The sequence below is a fragment of the Triticum aestivum genome, chromosome 2D (assembly GCF_018294505.1).
Source record: "Triticum aestivum cultivar Chinese Spring chromosome 2D, IWGSC CS RefSeq v2.1, whole genome shotgun sequence".
NCBI lineage: Eukaryota > Viridiplantae > Streptophyta > Magnoliopsida > Poales > Poaceae > Triticum > Triticum aestivum.
Genome location: NC_057799.1, coordinates 630,664,893 through 630,674,586, shown reverse-complemented (window position 1 = coordinate 630,674,586; position 9,694 = coordinate 630,664,893). Strand labels below are relative to the sequence as shown.

The 9,694-nt window shown below is 47.4% G+C and overlaps 1 pseudogene; it reads left to right on the top strand.

Moving 5' to 3' along the window:
- LOC123056107 (uracil-DNA glycosylase, mitochondrial-like) overlaps positions 1-9,143 on the top strand; it is an 18,147-nt pseudogene extending 9,004 nt beyond the window's left edge.
- The last annotated feature ends 551 nt before the right edge of the window (positions 9,144-9,694 follow it).

Genomic DNA, 9,694 nt, shown 5'->3' with positions numbered 1-9,694 from the left:
GGGTTGGGAACAAGCTAGGGTAGAGGGTCGAGGGTCACCGAGGGTTCGAGGGTCGAGGGGTTGAGGGTCGAGGGTTCGAGGGTCGTCGAGGGGCCGAGGGTTCAAGGGTCGAGGGTCGTCGAGGGGCCGAGGGTCGAGGATCACCGAGGGGTCGAGAGGTTGCCTAGTGTCAAAGTATATAAGAAATCCATGCCTTCATCATTAGCCGGAAGTAACCGGGGCATGTCGGTACGAAGTTCTGCAAAGTTGTTCTGGAATGGAGTCCCGGATAGGATAATCCGCCTATTGGTACGAATTTCAGCAAACGCCTTCCAAATAGCGATATTCGGAAGGCTCTTGCTGAACTTTGTACCAAAAAGCGAATTATCCTATCTGGGACTCCGTCCCAGAACAACTTTGAAGAGCTTCATACCATCATGCGCCTGTTACTTTCGCCTAATGATGAAGACATGGTTTTGTTGAATCCTTTGACACTAGACAAACGTGACATGACGGGGTCGAGGGTCGGGAACTAGGGTAGAGGGTCGTGGATCGCCGAGCGGTCGAGGGTCGAGGATCGCCGAGGGGTCGATAGGTTGCCTAGTGTCAAAGTATTGAAGAAATCCATGGCTTCATCATTAGCCGGAAGTAACCGGGGCATGATGGTATGAAGCTCTCCAAAGTTATTCTGGAACGGAGTCCCGGATAGGATAATTCGTTTTTTTGTACAAATTATCCTATCCAGGACTCTGTTCCAGAACAACTTTGGAGAACTTCGTACCACCATGCGCCTGTTACTTTCGCCTAATGATGAAGACATGGTTTTGTTGAACCCTTTGACACTAGACAATTTTCTGCACATCCAGAATTTACCAAGTTAAAAGAGCGTTGTCGTCGAGGCCACCCCGAACCCTATAAGCGTTGCCGAGGCCACCCCAAACCCTAGAGAAGCGTCGAGGCCACTAATATGATTCCTTGTTGTGATTAGCTAGCTAGGTCTACGTTTGCCACTAATATATCCACCTGCTGTCATGTTTGTATAATAATTGCCATGTTGTAATATTTGCAGAAACAATGGAGCACAGACGAGACGAGGAAGCAGACCAGGTGCTGCGGGACATAATTGCAGCCGGAACTGATGTCTTGTCGTATATTAATGACGGCGATGGTCTGGAAGGACAGGGTGAAGAAGCAGGCTACGGTGATCGAACAATGGAGGAGGAGGGACATGATTATGATGGCTCCGCTGACCGAATGCCGGTGGAAGAAGGAAACCGTGACGACGGCTCCGGTGACCGAACAAAGGAGGGAGCTGTTGCAAAGTCCGGCGAGGTATATATATTAATTAAGCCTATTCTGACTAGCTAATTGATGCATTAATTGTTTTGGTATGTACATATATTAACTCTTCTTTCTTCTTCTATAGCCCTCCGGATCAAGCCAAACTTTGGTAACGAGACGAGGCCCGAAGAAAAGGTTGCGCCAGGATGAAAGGTTCACGATCACAGAAATCGCGCGCGATGGCCAACCGATTGCACCCATCTGGACCAAGGAAGCATTTTCTGCTCAGTGCGGGGTTCTTGTTAGGGACATCATCCCGATCAGCATCCACCAATGGCATAAGCCTAAGGAGGAAGAGCCTGAGGTGTCCTATGTCAACGATAGGCAGAAAGATGATCTTTGGGACGAGCTGAAGGCAAATTTCACCCTACCGCCAGAGGAGGATCCGGAGAAGCCAGTTATAGAGCCGTTGGTCATGGCTCATGCTCTTAAGAAGATGGCGGATCTATTCAGGAGGTGGAAGACTAAGCTGAAAACAAAGTTTGTCGACAAAGACAAGACTCCGGAATTCACCGGCCGGTTTGAGAAGATCAGAGATCACTGGGACGAATTTGTGGCCCACAAGACATCGGACAAGAGTAAGAAGATGTCAGCGACAAACAAGAAAAATGTTGTGAAGAAGGAACTTCACCATCGCACGGGGTCAGGTGGCTACCTCAAAGCCCGGCCGTTGTGGGCCAAGGCTGAGCATGACCTGCTTGATAAAGGGGTCAAACCAGAGACATTGAACTGGCCAGACCGTTCAAGGACTTGGTTCTTCAGGGTTGGCGGAACCTTGGACCCTGTAACAGGGAAGTGCATTTGGACGGACGAGCAACTGAAAATACCCGTCACGAAGCTTCAGGACTATATTGTCGCAGCATAGGAAGGGACGTTCGTTCCAGACAGAGAGAACGACGAGCTCACAATGGCCCTCGGGAATCCTGAGCACCCTGGATGGACACGAGGCACGCCGGGCTCCGTTCCGTGGAAGGCTGGGTTTCCGGCGAGTGATCAGGGCACTACGCCTCCTTCTCCGGCACGTGGCGGCACTCCGCCTCCTTCTCCGCCTGCGCCGGCGCGCCCGAGCAGCTAGCCTCCTCCTTCTCCGCCTCATCAGCAAAGGCGGAAGAGACCCGCCGCCGCTCTGGCTGCTCAGGCGCGTCGTAGTCCTTCTCCTCCCCCTCTTAAGCAAGGAAAGAAGACAGCCGCAGCTGCTCCGTCTGCTCCAGCGTCTAGCAGTACAGCCAAAGGCGGGAGGCAATACAGATTCGGTCCATCTCTCAAGCCTCTAGAGAAGTTACCATACGAGATGACCGAACAGGAAAATGCGGAGATCATGAAAGCCCAAGTGAAGGACTTCTTTGCAGTGGTGAAAGAAAGGAAACATCCACCTCCGGAGGAGAAGATAGATCCGGTGAAAGCGAAGCGCACTATCGATGCCCTGAAGCGACCACCACCTTCTCCGCTGCAATCCGACTATGATCGTTATTGAAAGGTCATTTATCGAAGCGGATTGGTCAGGAAGTACTATCAATGATCGAAGGTTAGCAGAACGACGAGCTGGGAAAAAATTGCCCAGCTCGGCGAACAAGCGAACCAATCGTGCCCCCGCTCAAGGTGTCTAGCGATATCGTCGCTAATCATCCGGAGATTTTGCCCGGTACCAATCTTGAAGATTACCTGCCCGACGATGTACATTATGATACAATGGAGGTGGACGAACACAAATACCATTACGGGAAGCCTCTCGTCAAATATGAAAGATCTCTAACAATGATGATGCGAAGATTCCATGATTGGTACATGGAAACCTGCAGAGAGTCTGGGGGGAAGGATACTTTGACGCTGAGAGTTAAAGAGGAGCATGACCTCGTTGGAATTGAGCTGTTGTCTGTTCCATTTAAGGAGTTCTTCCAGTTTTTTCAATCAAAAAGGCCCTCGATAAATTAACGGTCACTTGCTACTGTCTGTAAGTACTACTTCTGTCATTAAGTCTCTATATATAGGTCAGCTCTTTCATTGCATGTATATATATATATATATATATATAAAATAATTATCCTCACTATATTATGCAGATTGAAGATCGCCGAATTGAAGAAAAGACAAATCGGTGATATTGGGTTCATTAACACAAATCTCATAGATGCACATACTGTTGAATTTCATGCCAAATGTATCGAGGCCAACTTGCTACGATCGTTGGTAAAAAATCAAAACAAATCTATAATACTCTTTCCTTACAACTTCAAGTGAGTGTTACTGTCTTGTGCATATTCGGTTTGCCTTATTAGTCGAGGTTATAGTAATGTAATTGATGAGTTATGCATGCGTGCGCAGCTTCCACTATATTCTCCTAGAGATTAAGCTTGAGCAGGGACTAGTAACCGTCTTAGACTCGAGACGAAAAGATCCCAAGGAGTATGCGGACATGACTAAAATGCTCGAGAAGTAAGTTAAATCGATCATTATCGCACCATACCGGCAACTTTGTTCATTTCCTGATATCAAGTAATTGTTTTCTTTGTCTGGCAGGGTTTGGAAAAAATTCACCGCAAAAGCTCCGAGACTGCCGGGGAAGCTGCGACTTACACACCCAAAAGTAAGTACTACTAGCTAGTTCCGCGCATCTCCTAGTGATTCAAGCGCTAGTTTCATCAATACCATTTAGCATGCTTGCTTATCAGTTTGATTGACCTCTATTTCTTGTAAAGTAGTTGTGGCAGGAAGCCGGGAGTAATTATTGTGGATACTACGTTTGCGAGTCCATCCGCCACACAACCTGTTAGCGGGGCTACTCTAACAAACAATATGAAGTGCGTAAGCAATAATATTCACAATTTTATTTTATTACCATCATTTGTGTTGAGTTTCATTCATTCATATATATCTATTGACCCCCTTCTTCAAATTAGATGTTTCGGATGCGGGATGAACTCCTAGCACCAGATCGCATGCGAGCAATTCAAGAGGAATTGGCGGGATTCTTTCTTGACCACGTGATCAATAAAGACGGAGAATACCATGTGGACCCTGAGTTCATATATAATTAGGGGATTATATTGTAAGAGATCTTATATTGTATATATGTAGCCAGTAGGGTCGGATAGATATACAAAAACTTGTTGTTCGACCAATCTCTCGGAGAAGGAGAGGTCGATATCACTTCTCTCTGTATGCATATGTTCATGACGATCTTCTGTACTTAATGGTTTCCTTCATTTGCTTACTAGCTAGCATGTCGAGTCCTCTCTATACGTATAGTACGTAGCATCGACCAAGCACGGAGATAAGAGAGGACACTTCTCTCTATTAATTAGCTAGCTAACACAATATATGAAACACCTAAATTAACCCCCCAAAACCCCCAAACCCCCCCCCCCTTCAGAAAGAAAACACAAACCCCAGCCCCTGAACTGCTGACGCGTGGTACCTTATTGGTCCCGGTTGGTGCTACCAACCGGGACCAAAGGCCCTCTTGCATGGGCTCGCCGCAGCGACCACGTGGAGGCCCATCTATCCCGGTTGGTATAAGAACTGGGACTAAAGGTGTAGGGCTTTAGTACCGACCCTTTAGTCCCAGTTCCCCAACCGGGACAAATAGGCCTTACGAACCGGGACAAATGGCCTTTTTTCTACTAGTGTTCGGGGGTTATATCTTGCTAAATAGTTTTCATTTTTTTCCTGAGTATTGAGGGGACACCAAACCAACTCACATGCCAACAAAGGTTGGGAGCAGTTCACAGATGCCTTCATCAAGACAATGTCACAGAAGAAATCAAGATTAGTCTTTCTTCTCCGGGGAAACTTAGCTCAAGCGGAGATAAGGTAAGCACTTTCATCTGAAACTCTACAGACTGTAACAAAGTCATAATGAAACAATACACAGACATTCAGAGTACATACTTGTTATCTTTGGTCATTAGGAAAGCAGACACATTCAGAGTACACGCTTGTTATCTTTCTTCTTTAGAAACACAGAGAAATTCTGGGTACATACATGCTCGGTCTTTTTTGCAGATTGATTGATGAAACAAAACATCACATTCTGAAATCCGTCCATCCATCAGGCCTGTCTGCAAACAGATGATTCTTTGGATGCAGGTTCGTCTTCCTTTCAGTTTTGGTAAATCTTGTTCAATGTCTTTTTCCCGGGTATAAATGAAATCTCAAATCCACCCTTGAAGGAGTAAATTGCAAAAAACCACCACAATTGGGGACCCTAATTCACAAAACCGTCACCATTCGATTTTTTTAGAATACCACCAACATTGTGCTGACAGTTTTCACAAAACGTTGATAGCTCGATTAAAACCATTTAAGTGAAAAACTGACGAGTGGGCCCCAACGACAGGTCCACGTGGTGGAGGAAAGACGGCGCAACTACTCAACCCCATTGATACGTCTCCACCTTATCTGTAATATTTTTTATTGTTCCATGCTGTTATATTATCATTCTTGGAAGTTTTACAATCATTTTATAGCAACTTTATATCATTTTTTGGGACTAACCTATTGACATAGTGCCAGTTGCTGTTTTTGCTTGTTTTTTACTTAGCAGGAAATCAATATCAAACGGAGTCCAAATGCAGCGAAACTTTTTGGTGATTTTTTCTGGACCAGAAGACACCTGTTGGGCCAAAGAAGTACCAGAGGGAGGCTCCGAGGGGAGCACAACCCACCTGGGCGCGCCTGGGGGCCCAGGCGCGCCCTGGTGGGTTGTGCCCACCTCGGCTGCCTCCCGCACCGCCTCTTTGCTCTATAAATACCCCAATATTCCAGAAACCCTAGGGGAATCGACAAAAATCAATTCCAGCCGCCGCAAGTTCTAGAACCACCAGATGCAATCTAGACACCATCACGGAGGGGTTCATCATCCTCATTGGTGCCTCTCCGATGATGCGTGAGTAGTTCATTGTAGACCTACGGGTCCGTAGTTAGTAGCTCGATGGCTTCCCCTCTCTCTCTCTTTTGATTCTCAATACAATGGTCTCTTGGAGATCTATTTGATGTAACTCTTTTTGCGGTGTGTTTGTTGGGATCCGATGAACTTTGAGTTTATGATCAGATCTATGTTTTTATCCATGAAAGTTATTTGAGTCTTTTGATCTCTTATATGCATGATTGCTTATAGCCTTGTATTTCTTCTTCGAATCTTTGGTTTAGTTAGGCCGACTAGATCGATTTTTCTTGCCATGGGAAGAGGTGCTTTGTGATGGGTTCGATCCTACGTTGCTTGATCCCAGTGACAGAAGGGGAACCGACACGTATGTATCATTGCCATTAAGGATAACAAGATGGGGTCTATTTCTACATAAATAGATCTTGTCTACATCATGTCATCGTTCTTATTGCATTACTCCGTTTCTCCATGAACTTAATACACTAGATGCATGCTGGATAGCGATCGATGTGTGGAGTAATAGTAGTAGATGCAGGCAGGAGTCGGTCTACTAATCTTGGACGTGATGCCTATAATGATCATTGCCTGGATATCATCATGATTATTTGAAGTTCTATCAATTGCCCAACAGTAATTTGTTTACCCACCGTATGCTATTTTTCTCAAGAGAAGTCACTAGTGAAATCTACGCCCCCGGGTCTCTTCTTTATTATATTTTCCTTCGAGATCTATTTTCATTCACTTTTATTTTCAGATCTATATTTCCAAAAACCCAAAAATACTTTTCTGCAATTTTTATTTATTTATTTATTTAATCTCGCGTTCCCGCGAGATCTATTTGCCCAATCTACTACAATTTTACCTATCTTTTTACCCGTGAGGGATTGACAACCCCTCTCTTACGTCGGGCTGCAAGTATTTGTTCTTTGTGTGCAGGAACTGTTTATGTGGTGTTGCGTGGTTCTCCTACTGGTTCGATAACCTTGATCTCATCACGGAGGGAAATACCTACCGTTGCTGTGCTGCATCATCTCTTCCTCTTTGGGGAAATACCGACGTAGTTCAAGAAAACATCACCCATCTCCTCGTGACTTTTCTCCACACGCTTTCGCGCCTCCGTACACGCGTGGGGGCCCACGGCTCCGACCAGGCAAGCTGCCGGCTGACGAGCCTCCTAGCACCACCGGCTTTTGCGCCACACAACACCACGCTCGGCCGCCTGCCATGGCTTCCGGCCACAAGCCAAACACGGATGGAGGACAGGCCCAGGAGGTCCCGTGCCGACCTCTGGGTGGTGAAGCGGCCTTCGCCGGAGTGCACGAGGGCGTCGGGACCAGACCACGGTGGGTGGTGCCGGACTGCAGGGGGTTGTCGGGAGAAGACTATGACGGGGATTCACCGCTTGCTACTGGACTAGGCAAGGGAGCACGAACTGCTTGAGTTCGTCGGCCATGGCGGAGGCCGTGCTCGGAGCTCGCGGGGGATGGCGCTATAGTGTAAAATAGAGCAGGAGAGATGGGGAGAAATCGAGAGGAGCTCACTCGATGCAGCTGGGGAGCTCAGTGGGCTCGGGGCAGGCTTGCAGACGGCGAATCAAGGGCGAGGAGCGGCCGGTGCAAGCGGCAGAGAAAGACTCGATTCGTCCATCTCCAGGTGTCCTTGCTCGAACCCGTCGGCGAGGGATACTAGCGTGAAAAGATGAGCTTAGGAACATAGTCTGGCAGCGGTTCGTCGGCGGTGGCTACGCTGGCTACGACCGGTGGCGAGGCAGTGCTCTCGGGCGGCTCAGAGGAGACCCGCGACAGCGTGCATGACGCAGCCTAGATGAGGCGACAAGGTAGAAGAGAAGATGGAGGAGAAATAAGGGCGAGGGGGCGACGGCTTGGCTTGCCGGCGGCGACCAGCGGTTCGACGTGGGATCCTTCCGGATAGGGGCGGCGGCGGCGGCTGTGCACACTACATGCACAGTGGATCGAGAGGAGGAGGACACATAGATGTGTTTATTTATTATAGGTGAGATATCACACTGACATATGGGTCCCACGTCTATTTTGACGGTTAGTCAAACGCCGTTAGTTTTGTTTGCCACGTCATCACTTATGATGGGACCTATATGTCAGTTTTAGCGTTAGCAAGTGCTTATACGTGCGATCAGTGGTTTTTGAAAACTGTCAGCCCAATGCTGATGGTTTTTTGAAAGAAAGAAAAATGAATGGTGATGGTTTTATGAATTAGCTAGGGTCCCCAGTTGTAGTGGATTTTTGCAATTTATTCCCCTCGAAGCTAAAAACTGAAAAGGATGGAAAGATAAGAGAGAAACGATAAAGATTTCCCAGTTGCATGCCAGTATGCCAACTAGGGGAGATTTGGGTGGCCACAGGAATACAAAGGACGATTACCACTGACAATATTGAATTGCTATATGATATTTATCACCGCTTGTTTGAGTGAGGCTAGGCAGTACGAAACCCCACTAATAGCTCGCATATGTCTCACCGTACATGTTCTTTACTAGTGGGTAATGATGATTTATCCTGTGAGCGAACAAACCTTTAACTCTACCTGCACCATTATCTAATGCTACTGTCCGTCCACGCCCCATGAACTCCCGTCGCTTTCGCCTTAAACTTTCCCAACTCGATGTTACTTTCGCCTTTTCACTCACTGCTGTTAATGGCTCTGCATAATACGGAAGATCGGATTAGATGGTGGTATCTGATGCCCTGTTTGTTCATGGGGCCTGCCGATCCGAGCAAGTCAAATCCTGTTCCCCCACCCCTTGGTGGTTATCTTTCAAGGATCCTCTGGACGCTAGAGCACTAAATATCCACACATTATGATTTGTCCTGTTTGTGTGTATATGTTGAACAGGCACTTTTCGAAGACGAATCAGATCCTGGAGAGGCTCGGGCTATCCGCCATCGACTGGCAGCTCTGAGGAACCATCGGAAGGCACCATGTGACATGTGTGCCCGACTGACTTGATAACCACCATTATGATTTTGTGGAAGCTGCCTGTCGTCGTCTTCGGCCATCGTTTTGGAGGCAGCTTGAACTCGATGCTGCTGCTGCTGGAAGTGAAGTGCCGCTCCGCTTGCTGTTGCACGTACTCCGGTCATACCCTATGATGATCATATACTAGTAGTTACGTTATGTACTTGTCGTGCCAAATGCTGGCTCCCGGAAAATGGTTTGGCCGTTTCGGTTGTCGTGTCTGAGTACGTGCAACTGCTCTGTCAGGCAGGCACTACTTGGTCGCCTCTGACGTAGTATCATTGTATAACAACTCGGCCGTGCTGTCCTTTTCAGGTGCTTATAATTAATTAACTTCTACTCCATTTGGGATCGATCCCTCGTAGATTTGCTCTCATAGACACGGCGCCAACTCGTGGATCCGACGAAATCAGACTCCACTACTCGAGAGGTTGTCTGGTCCTTGGCATGCCGACAAGTACCTCTCCCGCGTGGTTAGCTGCACGTAATATGTGT